This window comes from Cnephaeus nilssonii (assembly GCF_951640355.1).
Source record: "Cnephaeus nilssonii genome assembly, chromosome: 14".
NCBI lineage: Eukaryota > Metazoa > Chordata > Mammalia > Chiroptera > Vespertilionidae > Cnephaeus > Cnephaeus nilssonii.
In genome coordinates, this window is record NC_137085.1 from 35,063,417 (window position 1) to 35,077,023 (window position 13,607).

At 42.0% G+C, this 13,607-nt stretch overlaps 1 pseudogene across 1 annotated transcript; it reads right to left on the reverse strand.

Annotated features, from left to right (window-relative positions):
• Positions 1-7,926: 7,926 nt before the first annotated feature.
• Positions 7,927-8,752, reverse strand: LOC307111417 (heterogeneous nuclear ribonucleoprotein D-like; annotated as a pseudogene). The gene has a single exon. The product of its transcript is annotated as a heterogeneous nuclear ribonucleoprotein D-like (transcript).
• Positions 8,753-13,607: the final 4,855 nt, after the last annotated feature.

Genomic DNA, 13,607 nt, shown 5'->3' on the forward strand with positions numbered 1-13,607 from the left:
TTGGATCTCCAATGAGGTGCTAATTTAGCCTCTGCCTGAGGCCACCCAGCAGGAGTTACAGAGAGATCTGCAGATTCCTCTTCTTTGTTTGGGTTTTGGAGGTGCCCAGATGAGGCCCAGCTGTGAAGCAATGCAAGCTGCTATGGGGCTTTGGGCCTTCTTTTGGATGTTCTGGGTCTCACTTACTCAGCTGCAGTTTGTTAGGTAAGTTTAGATTTCAAAGGACCAGGCCATTCATATGCAAAAGCCTTTGCGCACAGCTTGGATGGGTCAGAGTCTCAGGGTGGAGCAAACAGCAATGGCTTCCAGTCAGCCCTGCCCTAAGAGGCCCCTGGGTCTCTGTGTCCCTTGGTAATCGCTGCAAGCACCTCTGAGAGAAAGCTGCCCTGGAATTCTGCCCACTGCCAGACAGTCCAGTTTCTCCCCGTATGAGCCTGGGTCCCCAGAGTCTCACCCGGAACTGGAGTTCAGAGCAGTCAGGAGCTTTTGTCTCTCTCCCACTTGAAAAAGACAGCCGCTACTCAGTTGCCAGCCCTCTCTGCTCGCGTGCCTCTGTACCTCTGCCTTTACTTCCGTAGCTCCTCTAAGTCTCAGTGTGCTTTTCTCTTCCCTTCTAGTTGTAGAATTTCCACTCAGCAGCCTTCCTGTGGTTCTGGATGATGTCCATTTTGTCTTTTAGTTGTAGTTTTGAAATTGTTGTGCGAGGCAGCAGTTCAGGTGTTTACCTATGCTGCCACCTTGGTTTCTCTCCAAGTAGTTTCTTAACCCCTTGCAGACCAGTAGTTTTATTGCTAGCTTTACCCAGTGGCCAGATAAGTTTCTGTTGAATGAGTACAAAAATGTTTTACATAAATGTTAAAGGCATGCTTTAAAATTCAATACCCATTGCATTTTGAAGTTATTTATTGCATGTTCTTACAAGTTAATATCTTTTTAAAGTATGATACTTCGTAAAACACTATGTAATTTGAAGTGAGAATTTTCGTGATCCGTCCGCAATGTGTTAAGTACCTAAAATAACAGATTTTCCCCACCTTGTCGTAGTACTATTTAGAACACGTGGACTCCTTGATAATTATAGAAGAGGAGAAGATAGGCAGAGTATTGTACCATGTTCTTCTATATTTTGGCCCCAGAAAATTACAGAGTCTGAGGAATGTGGTGGAGCAGTGGACTTTTTACCAGGTGTACCAGTTAATAATGTGGATTTTGTAATAAAAGAAAAACACAATAATTTCAAGAGAAACATCAAAAGTACTTTTTTCAAAGTAATGTCCATCACTACCTACACATTTCCCCCATCTTTCAGGTAATTTGTGGATACCGTCCCAATAGAACTTTTCTTGTTTTGAGGCAAACCATTCAGAGGCCCAGTTTTCCACTTCTTCATACGTTTTGAAGTGCTGCTCAGAAAGTGCGTGTGCCAGCAATCAGAACAAGTGGTAATCTGAAGGAGCAAGGTCTGGTGAATACAGCAGGTGGGTTAATACTTCCCAGGCAAGATTTTTTTAAAAAAATGTATTTTTATTCATATCAGAGAGGAAGGGAGAGGGAGAGAGAGATAGAAACATCAATGATAAGAAAGAATCTTTGACCAGCTGCCTTCTGCACGCCCCCAACTGGGGATTGAGCCTGCCACCTGAGCATGTGCCCCTGACCGGAATTGAATCTGGGATCCTTCAGTCCACAGTCCAATGCTCTATCCACTGAGCCAAAACAGCAAGGGCCCAGGCAAGATCTTTCAACGTGGCTTTAACTGGTTTTGAAGTGTGTGATGGTGCGTTATCATGAAGCAAAATTACTTTGCCATGTCTTCTGGCCCATTCTGGTCGTTTTACCATCAAAGTGTGGTTCAAATTGATTATTTGTTGTTGGTAGTGATCAGTATTAACAGTTTTACCTGGTTTTAGAAGCTCATAATACACCACACCTTCCTGATCCCACCAAATGCAGAGCATTGTCTTCTTTCCGAAGTGATTTGGCCTTGCAGTTGATGTTGATGGTTGACCTGGATTAACCCATGATTTTGTGCATTTGGGATTCACAAAATAAATCCACTTTCATCACCAGTCACAATTCGATGCAAAAAAGACTTCCTTTTGTGCCTTTGAAGCAACATTTTACTGATTACTTTTCGGTTTTCCATTTGTCTTTCGTTCAGTTGATGTGGTGCCCATTTTCCTTCCTTTAAAATCTTTCCCATTGCTTGTAAATGATTGGAAATTATTTGCTGAGCAACGTTTAATCTTTCTGCAAGTTGTTTTTGAGTTTGACACGCATCTTTATACAATAATGCTTGTAATTGTTGGTCTTCAAACTTTTTCAGTTGACCTGGATGTTCTTCGTCTTTCACATCGAAATCATCACTTTGAAAGCATTTAAACCAGTGTTCACAAGTATCTTGAGATGAAACATGTTCACCATAAGCTTCCCAAAGTATACAATAACTTTCAGCAGCACTTTTCTTCAAAATAAAGTAATGAATTAAAATTTCCCACAAATGCTCTTTTTTTGGCACAAAATTTGACATTTTTAAGTGTAAAAATATCTATGATGTTAACACCTTCAGAAAATTTGACATATGAAGTTTTGAAGCTTGTTGTCAATACAACAAAATAGCATACATATCAAATCACATATATATCAACATATGTGTAACTCCATCTATTGAAAAAAAATCCACATTATTAACCAGTACACCTAGTAGTGAGCCCCATTTTCATCGCCATAGGAGGGTAGGGAGCAGGATCTTTGAAGGTCATTGCAAACAGTTAAGTGTGATCAGCAGTTACTGGATGATTTTAATTTATACATCTTAACAGGATCACTCTGGCTCCCATGTTATATGGAAAATAACAGAAGAAACTTAAGGGTGGAAGCAGAGAGACAGATAAGTGCAGAGCCTATTGCAATAACCTGGGCATAGGATGATCCCTGGGACCAGCATGGTAATGGTGGAGGTAATCAGAATTGGTTAGAGTCTTTGTATATTTGAGTGTAAAGCAAATAGCCTACCTAATAAAAGAGTAATATGCAAATTGACTCAAAATCTGCTACATCCACAAGCCATGCCCATAAACCACACCCATCAGCCAATCAGGAGCAGATATGCAAATAAACCCAACCAAGATGGCTACAGCCACAGAGAGCAAAGTTTCCCAGGCAACGGAGGAAGCCATGCTTTCCACCTGCCCTTACCGGCCTAAGCCTCCACTCAAGCTACAAAGTCTCAATTATAGAAGGTAAACAAATCCAAACAGAAATGGCGGCAGCCACGGATCTGGAGAGAGCAGGCCAGGGTTGCCCCTGGCAACAGAGGAAGCCAAGCTTCCCACCTGCCCTGGCTGGCCTAGGCCTCCACTCCAGGCTACAAAGTTTCAGTTATAGAAGGTGAATTAATCCCAACAGAAATGGCTGCTGGCCATGGAGCAAGCAGGAGGCTTGGCTCTGCTCCAGGCTACAAAGTTTCAATTGTAGAAGGTAAATAAATTCCAGATACCAGGGCCTCTGCTTGGGTCTCCAGGGGATGTGGCTGGCCTGCAAACCACCACAGGCCCCTTGCTCAGGCTTCCCCACGCCCCAAGGGAACCCCCATCCTGATCAGGGACACCTGATCAGGGCAAACCAGCTGGCCCCCACCCCTGTACTAGGCCTTTATCCTATCTAATAAAAGAGTAATATGCAGATTGACCATCACTCCAACACACAATATGGCTGCCCCCATGTGGTCAAAATTCTGTCCCCATGTGGACACAAGATGGCCACCATAAGATGGCCAGCAGGGGAGGGAAGTTGGGAGGCACCAGGCCTGCAAGGGAGGGCAGTTGAGAGGGACCAGGCCTGCAAGGGAGGGCAGTTGGAGGCGATCAAGCCTGCAGGGGAGGGCAGTTAGGGGTGACCAGGCCGGCAGAGGAGGGAAGTTAGGGGCAAACAGGCTGGCAGGGGAGCAGTTAGGCATCAATCAGGCTGGCAGCAGAGTGGTTAGGGGGTGATCAGGCTGGCAGGTAGAAGCAGTTAGGGGCAATCAGGAAGGCAGGCAGGCAGGCGAGTTGTTGGGAGCCAGCAGTCCTAGATTGTGAGAGGGTAATTGGACATCCCTCGAGGGGTCCCAGATTGGAGAGGGTACAGGCTGGGCTGAGGGACACCCCCCCTCCGTGCATGAATTTTGTGCACCGGGCCTCTAGTATTCTATTAATTAGCTAAATGCCATGCATAAGAGAAAGAGAAGAGTTAAGTATAATTTTGTTTTGGTTTTTTCTTGAGCTAGTGTAAGGCTGGAGGTGCTGTTTTTGAGATGAGGGAAACTATGGGAGGAACAGATTTTAGGGGAAAAATACCAGGAGTTTCATTTTTGACATGTAAATCTGGGATGCCTATTATATATTCCAATTAAGATATGCAATAAATGGTTGGATATGAATTTGGGGTTTGGAGGAGCTTTTAGTAGAGATAAATTATTGGCATTATTAACATTAGAATTTGAATCTAGATCCATTCTAAAGCCCAGTCTCTTAACTGCCTTTATGATTGCTTGGAAAACTAAGGGAGGAAAAGTTTGCTAAATCATTCTACCTAATAATAGACAAATATGCAAATTGACCCCACCTTCACTATGCCAAAGCCATGTCCACCAGCCAAGCCATGCCCACCAACCAATCAGGATGAGTATGCAAATTACCCCAACCAAGATGGCGGCTAATTTGCATATCAAGACAGCGTAGGAAGAAGCCAAGAGCTGCAGAAGGGAGCAAAGCTGCGGAGAAGCAAGCAAGCAGGGGGGAGGAGAAGGGAGCAGCGGAGGCGGGGCCGGGGGAGAAGAAAGGAGAGCGGGCGGGCTGGCGCAAAAGAGAAAAGCAGGCAGGCTGGCGGAGAAGGCGGGGCGGGGGAGAAGGGAGGAGCGGAGGCAGGGCTGGGGGAGAAGGAAGGAGAGCGGGTGGGCTGGCTGAGAAGGCGGGGTGGGGGAGAAGGGAGGAGAGCAGGCGGGCTGGCGGAGAAGGCGGGGCGGGGGAGAAGGGAGGAGCGCAGGCGGGGCCGGGGGAGAAGGGAGGAGTGGAGGCGGGGCCAGGGGAGAAGGAAGGAGAGCGGGCGGGCTGGTGGAGAAGGGAGAAAAGCAGGGGGGCTGGCGGAGAAGGTGGGGCGGGGGACAAGGGAGGAGAGCAGATGGGGTGGGGTAGAGTGCAGCAGGAAACCCTATTGCAGGATTTTTCCTGCAACGGGAACGCTAGTAAACTTAATAAAAATATAATTCATGTTATTCTATAACCAGCCTGAATTCACACTTACTTTATCTGAAGTAATATTACACTATCAGCTAACAAACAGTAAGCTCTACTTTGTGGTCAGTTTTGGTTAGGCAGTGATGCCTCACATATGACAACCTGCATATTTTATTTTTAATCTTTTGTGATTAGGGAATCAAGTAAAGAATGTTTTTCTTATTATTCTTGATGGCAAAAAGTAATTTCTGGGGTCTTAACCTTTTGCACTTGGATGTCGAGTGTGACTCGACAGGGTTAGCATTAGAATAAAGGAATCGAGAAAAAAGCAAGCGAGTGCAAAGGGTAAAATACAAATTTTTGGCCAATCACTTATAAAAGAAGAAACTCCACTATCAGATTCTACAATCACATCTGTTTTTTTAAATAAACTTTCTATTTTAAAAAACAATTTCCTCTTAATAGTTAAGGTTCAGAACTCCTCTTAGATATGAAATGAAGTCCTGTATGGTGTGGCAAGAATTAGTTAAATAGTTATTTGCTTTTTATTCAATAGCAATACTCTTCTTTTAAAAAAATTATCTTTATTGCTAAAAGTGTTACAGGCCTTCCTTCCCCAGGCTGTTGGCACTGGCTTCCCTATGGCACCCAGGACCCGGGCTTCCCTCGCAGCCCCGGCTTTGTCCAGAATGTTATCCGGAAGGACGTCTGGTCTAATTAGCATATTATGCTTTTACTAGAGGCCTGGAGCACGAATTCGTGCACTGATGGGGTCCCTTGGCCTGGCCTGTGGGGATCGGGCTGAAACTGGCCCAGTGCACGGATTCGTCCAGGGCATGTCCAGCCCATCTCACCCAGTCCCGATCAGCTGGACCCCAGCAGCATGCTAACCTACTAGTCGGAGTGTCTGCCCCCTGGTGGTCAGTGCATGTCATAGCGCCTGGTCAAACGAACAGTCAGACACTTAGCATTTTAGGCTTTTATTATATAAGATTATTATAGATAGTACTCCATTTTGTAAATGTACCACATCTTTTTTATTCACTCATTTACTGATGGGCACTTGGGCTGTTTCTAAATCTTAGCTATTGTAAATTGTGCTACTATGAACATAGGGGTGCATGTATTCTTTCTGATTGGTGTTTTGGGATTCTTAGGATATATTCCTAGAAGTGGGATCACAGTGTCAAATGGCAGATCCATTTTTAATTTTTTGAGGACACTCCATACTGTTTTCCATAGTGGCTGCACCAATCTGCATTCCCACCAGCAGTGTAACAGGGTTCCCTTTTCCTCATCAGCACTATCTCTTTTCAGCGGGAAGCAAACAAACAAAAATCCATTGATAACAAGTAAATATCAGACATTATTTTACCTGTTATAGAAAAGTATATTTACTTGGAAGTGATATCAAGGGATGCCTGTCAATAGCTGTCAAACATTTTATGGACAGTAGTCATGAAACTTAAATTTTCATAACAGCAGAATTATTATGTAAAGACCAACCAAAAATAGGGCTATAATTCCTCTAGTCTATATCATTAGAAATCTTTTGCAAGACATACACTTATAAGATGATTAGAATTTTTACCATGACACAAAATTGATGATTCATAAATTATACATGTGTCTACGTTGTTACAAAATTGTGCTATACTTTTATGTGCTTAATGTATTCTCAGTGTCCATAACCTATGTTTCATTTTTAAAAGCATCTAAGATTTAAAAAAAAAAAAAGCCAAGCATACCCAATCTTCCGAGAGAGTTCATACGTATCCACTTATATCTGCAATTAAAGAGGTAATAGCAAATGGAAACAAACAATAAAAGAAAGTTACAGTTTTTATTTCTTTCAGGCCCCAACTATTTACCCAGGTAAGGGCTTTGCATAGCAGCAAGAATTGAATTCAATGGGCCTACATACTGTGAAATTTAGGATTGGAAATGAATTTAGAAAGATACCTGCTTCCAAGCGAACAAGATCCCTTTACTGTCCTGAACTGATAGTTTTTTTCTGGCTGGCATGTTCACCCAGTTTTCCCCCTGAGGACATACTTCCTGCTCCCTCATGCTGAAAAAGGAGAGTGAATGGCCAATTCTTAATCTATTTAACATTCCTGTTTGTTTTGAGAATCTGCTGAAAAAGTATACATCATTAAAGATATATATATATTTTTTATGAGTAATACCAGGGTTTATATCTACAGATATAAAGTTTCAACCTCAGGTAAATCACATTTGTTTTTGGACTATGACAGATGCTGCATCATTATTGTATTATTTAGGAGGCAGAAACGGATCTAAAAGGAATTATTTAAAACAAAAGCACAAAAATCTTAACTTTTATGATATACTAGTGGCCTGGTGCATGGATTCATGCACATTTAAAGGAAATTAATTAGAAGAAATATATATATATATATTTTCTCACATAAGGAAGCATTTACTTGAGGTTTAACATGAAATCATACAAATAAAATTTTGTATAAACACAAATCCACATTGAATCATAACAAAGATAGCAAAAGACAAAGTAAAAACAAAAACTAATTGGCAGCTATATACAGTTGAACACAGTTGTGTCTTGTACACTAGAAAGTCTTTTACAAAATAATCATGTTAGAGCAAGAGAAGACCGATCAGTCTTCAATGTCGTCCTACCAGATGGGTTACTTTAGCACTCTCCTTCTGTTTTCTCCAATATCCTCCTTTAGTATGGCTGATAATTGTTTTGGTGATTGCCTCTCCCTGGAGACAACTTGCCATAAGTGCTCTCTTGACCACTGTAGTCTGCATATCCCTGTCCATATCCATAGTCCCATAGTTATACCCAGTATAATCATATCCGCCATAGCCACTATAGTTTTGATCACCACCATAGGCACTATTGTAATATCCTTGATCATAATAATTATTAAATCCTGGGTTCCAATTTTGGCCCTGACCTCAGCCTCGAACCCTAGTACCACCTCTTCCACCAGGTGCAGCACCTCTTCCTCCCTTTTGTTGTTGCTGTTGCTGCCTATATACCTCTTTGGGTTGGGCAACTTTGATTTCACACTTCCCAGAACCTATTTGATGATATCTGCTTTCTAACAATTTCTTTACTGGCTCCTCATCTGTATATGTGATAAAACAAAAACCTCTTCTCTCATTTGTTTTTGTATCCATGAGAAGTTCAATATTTTCAGTCTCTCCAAAGGCTCCAAAATATTCTTTAATTTGTTCTTCAGGAGTATCTGAGCTCAATCCACCCACAAAAACCTTTTTGTGGGGTTCCTTCCCTTTTAAAGCTTTGGCCCTTTTAGAGGTCTATCAGTTTGCCATCCAGTTTGTGTTCCTTCAGTTCCAAAACCTTATCAACACTAGCAGCATCTTTGAAAAGCACAAATCCAAATCCTCTTGATCGCCCAGTGACTGGATCTGTTTTAATTGTGCAGTCTACAACTTCCCCAAAATCGAGACAAATATTCAGTCAAATCTTTCTTGCTTGTATCCCAGCTCAAGCCTCCAATAAACATTTTACCATCATCCTTCTAATTCTTGCTCTCGTTGATCTTGGATCCCTCTGCGAAGTCCTCCATGTTGCTGTACTCATTCACGTCCTCCATGATAGCGGCCTTGTCAGCCTGTGGGTGCTGGACCGGAGTTTGAGTCACAGCAGTAGTGGCAGAGCATTGTATTTCAAGGTCCACCATTTATTTCTTCTCAGTCGGGTCAAGTTTTTAAGCTTTCTAAATCTCCGTTTTCCGGCCAATGAAAAGAAAATAAATAGGGTTCTACCGAGTCTCCTATCTAGCTACTCCAGGACTTCTGTGAGGATCAAATGAGATGAGGCACAGGAAAATGCTTCACAGACATTTGGTTACAGTGTAAAATGTTTCCACCTGGCTATAAAGCAAGTCATGTTCCTGGGCTGAAGAAACTCCAAGGAGGCTAGTCTCTAGGGAGAGGACGGGCGTTGCTAGGTGATGTCATTACCTGGCGGCCCACAGCCACCGTTTCGGGGCTGAGCTGGGCTGTGGGCCACACTTTGTGACATGGGGTCTCGGCAATGTCAGCTGCAATTTGGTGGGCTGTGACTCCAGGTTGGTGGCCGGGCCTGTGTCCCACTTGGGGGAAGCCGAGTGTTGCTTTGTGGGTGCCAGGTCTGCGGTGCCATTTCTCTGTAAATGGCCAGTGCGTATCACGGCAGCTCCTAGGTTCAGCATCTGGCCCCTGGTGGTCAGTGTGAATCATAGCGACCAGTCGGATGGTTGGACACTTAGCATATTAGCCTTTTATATACTGGTATATAGATATGAAGGTAATTTCATTATATATAAAATTTCACTACATTTATATAAAATCTTACTTTATGTGTATAATTTCAATGCACTGTAGTTTTCAGTGAGGTCAAAGAATTGTAGCTGGAGGGTCATTGGGCAGGTGCAGTAGAAGTACGGATTATGGTGGACATAGTGGGTATTTGACATAGATGTTTTGAAGGTGGTAATGAAAGGTCTAGGGTTTATTTGTGGAATGATAGGATGAATAGGAGTGGAGAATACTAATGTTTTAGGTAAGAAATTCAAGAAACTGAGGTCAGAGTAGCATCTGGTTTATCCACATAGATGTTGAAGCAACTGAGAGTGTTAACAGGTGTAGTGGTTGAGAGCTGGAGGAATGACAAGATAGCAACTTCAGGTGAGGTAGTGGGCAGTGCAGCCAAGTAGTACAGGCTTCAAAGAGCTGTGTTTTTTGTTTGTTTTGATGGGGGGGGGGGGAGAAATAGTTTGAAAATGGCAATGAGGAGCAAAAAGAACAACTACTAAATTTCTTATGGCCAAAGGATATTGGTTATGCAAGTAAGATATTTCTACTTAAGAGTAAGGTTTTTATGGAATGGTCAGATTTCAGTTAACAAAGCATCAACTAACATTTATTTAGTAGTTAAGACCTGTTAAGCATTATTCTAAATGTTTTATGAGAAGATTAAAGACATGCTCAGTGAAGGTTTAGAATGGAGGAAATTTGCAGACCTCAATTTAGGACTCTCAAATGGCTGGGTGAAAAGGTTTGAAAGGGAGGGAAGGGTGATTAGATCATGGTGGGGGTTGTATGCCTCCATTTGGGGATGAAAGCCCTTATGACCAGTACTTGCTACTCAAAGTGACATTCATAGCACTGCAGAGTCAACATTACCTATGAGATGATTAGAAATGCAGAACCTCATGTCCTATTCCAGACTGACTGAATCAGACGCTGCATTCTAACATGTAACCCCACATGATGGATATGCACATTAAAATTTGAGAGGAGCTGCTTTAGAGGACTACTGGGGCCTTTCAATTAAGATGCATAACCTAATAAGAATAGGAACATAGGAGATGAGAGTTTAGAGGGAATATGACTATACATATTCCGATTTAAGAAACTTGTAAGTAACTCTCTGTGTACATGATGTTAATAAGTGCAGGGAATGTAACAAAGGCATAATTGAAACACTGCAGTGAATTGAATTGAATGTAGGCTGCTACTCTAATGAGACTGCTGATTCACAGGTAATTGGCATTATATGGACATCTTCTTCCCAACCACAGCAATTGCTTGTTTTGTGGTTTGAGTGAATGTGTTTGGCTTGAGTAGAAATTTCCAAGGTAAGAAAGTTGCCAAGAAGCTGTGACAATAATGAAAGGCTTGAAAATATTATGATAAACATCATGTTGTCTCTCTTCTCTACTTATCATTTAGACTCATTTTACACAGAGCCTCTCTGAGTGCTGAGAGCAGAATAAGGATTTGCTTTAGATTAACTTTTGTTTTTAGGGTATCTAATATTTGGCTATTATGGGCACTGGCTGGGTATTTGCTTAGAAAAGTAAATAAAAGGAAATCTTTGAAAGTTTTTTTCTATGTCAAAAGCACACCTCAAAACTTTTATATGTAATCTTATAGCATAGCTGATAAAAATGAAATAATTCTGGCTTCATTGCAAGGAGATAACTAATGAGATATTATGGTGAAAGTTTTAAGATGAAGAGGGCAGATAAGCCCACTATTATATTAGAAAATTCTTTTAGCTCTTAGCATAATGCTAAATGGATCTTTAATTACTTGGACAATTACTAAAAATCATATAATCTTGGGTTATTTTGGATTATCATTGATTCAGGTTTTTCTAAGGGCAAGACAATTCAAGATTTGAAAAGTGACATATTTAATCAGAGGCTAATCCATTTTATGTAGGACTGAGTGAGAATGTAGAAGAATAGAAATTTTTCAGGTACTAACCAACAGTAGAATTTAAACTATTTTAAAATAGGTACAAGTGATTCAATGCCACAAGTATACTGCATTCCAAGAAAGAAACATTTATCAAAATAAAAACCCTAGTGATTATGAGACAAAAATAGTGGGGAAGTGCTAAAGTTTATGAGACAGAGTGTGATAGACTTACTACATCAATAATCCCAATTAATGGCTCCCCTGTATCATGATGTTTGTCCTGTATCTCTTTGGTCCCTCCTACTCCAAATCTGTGCTTTGTTAAATGCACTGCTTTGGTCAGTGGAATGCTGTACACATAACATACATAATGTTGCATAATTGGGTTTGCTCTTTCTTGCTTTCCTGCCTTCACTATAAGAAAATGTGTGGGATGGCCTGATGGATCATGAGACACATGGAACAGAGTTGAGTTAGCCCAGTTGTCCCAGCTGAAGCTCCAGACAGGTGAGAAAATCCAGCCAAGTTCAGCAAAGCTGCCTAGTCAACCCAAAGCTGACCAGTTACCATAGCTGCACTCTGCCAAGCACAGCTCAGCTGAGCAGAATACTTAGCCAATTAAAAGAGTCATGATCAAAAATAAATATTTGCTTTTGTATACTCCTGAGGTTTTCTGGTTGTTTGTTATGCAGTATTATTGTGGCAATAGAGAACTGATATACAAAGAAAGGACATACGTTGTATGATTTCTTTACAAGATATTACACTTTTCCTTTTTTATTTTTGTTTCTATTAATAAATTATATATATATGTATGTGTATGTGTATGTGTGTGTATATATATACACACACACATATATATATATATATATATAAATGCAAGCACATGGATTCAGGCTGAGTAAAATTCCATTAGAGTATTTTCAAATGTGTGAAAAATAAAGAATAATAGCATGATAAAAGTAGGAGAGTGGCTTCAATGTGTCCATAAAAGAGATGCCTATTTTCAGTAATACCTTAGGCTTTAATATTTGCTTATGTTTATGTCGATATGCACTTCCTGTATGGGGAACTCTCATAATAGTGTTATTCCTACTATACAAAAATGAGTCTAGTTTATAATGAGTAAAATATGTCCAGTTTGTAATGAGATCATTTGATACTTGATGCTATAAAATAATAGTTAACACAAAATAGTATTTATTGTATGCTAGGTACTATTTTAAGATTTTTTTTACATCTATTAAGTCATATCATCCTCCTAGAAATCCAATTTAGTAGCTATGGTGATTTTCATCACTGATAGAGGAGGAAACTGAGGTACAGAGAGGTTGAGTGTCTTCCTGAAGTTCACACAAGATAATAATTGGTAGAGCTGGGATTTGGATCCTGGTAGTTTGGCCATGTATATTCAAATTTGTATTAGGCAAGGATATCTTTTAATTTACTAAGAGGCACACCCAAGTGAGGAGAGAGCTCTAGTGGAGAAAGTGTAGTATCCTATATAATAATCCTATATAATAAAGAGGTAATATGCAAATTGACCATCATACCCTCAAAGATTGCTGCCTACGACCAGGCTGGCAGCGGGGGTTAGTGAGGGACGACCAAACGACTGAACAAGCAGGCTGCGTGGGGCAACCAGGCCAGCGGGGGGGCCTTGAGGGGCTACCAGGCTGCCATGGGGGGCAGTTGGGGGCGACCAGGCCAGTAGCGGGGGCAGTTGGGGGCAATTAGGCTGGCAGTGGGGGCAGTGAGGGGTGATTAGGCCGGCAGGGGGGGCAGTTGGGGGCGACCAAGCCGGCGGGGGGGGCAGTTGGGGTAACCAGGCTGGCAGGGAGGGGGCAGTTGGTGGCGACCTGGCTGGCAGCGGGGGGCAGTTAGGGGCAACCAGGTCAGCAGGGGGGGCATTTAGGGGTGATCAGGCCGGCATGCAGAGGCAGTGAGGAGTGATCAGGCTGGTGGGGTTGGGGGGCAGTTAGGAGTGACCAGGCAGACAGGCAGGTGAATGATTAGGAGCCAGCAGTCCAGGATTGTGAGAGGGATGTCCGACTGCCTGTTTAAACTGGCAGTCGGACATCCCCCAAGGGGTCCTGGATTGGAGAGGGTGCAGGCTGGGCTGAGGGGACCTCCCATGCACGAATTTCGTGCACCGGGCCTCTAGTCTACCATATATGTTCAACA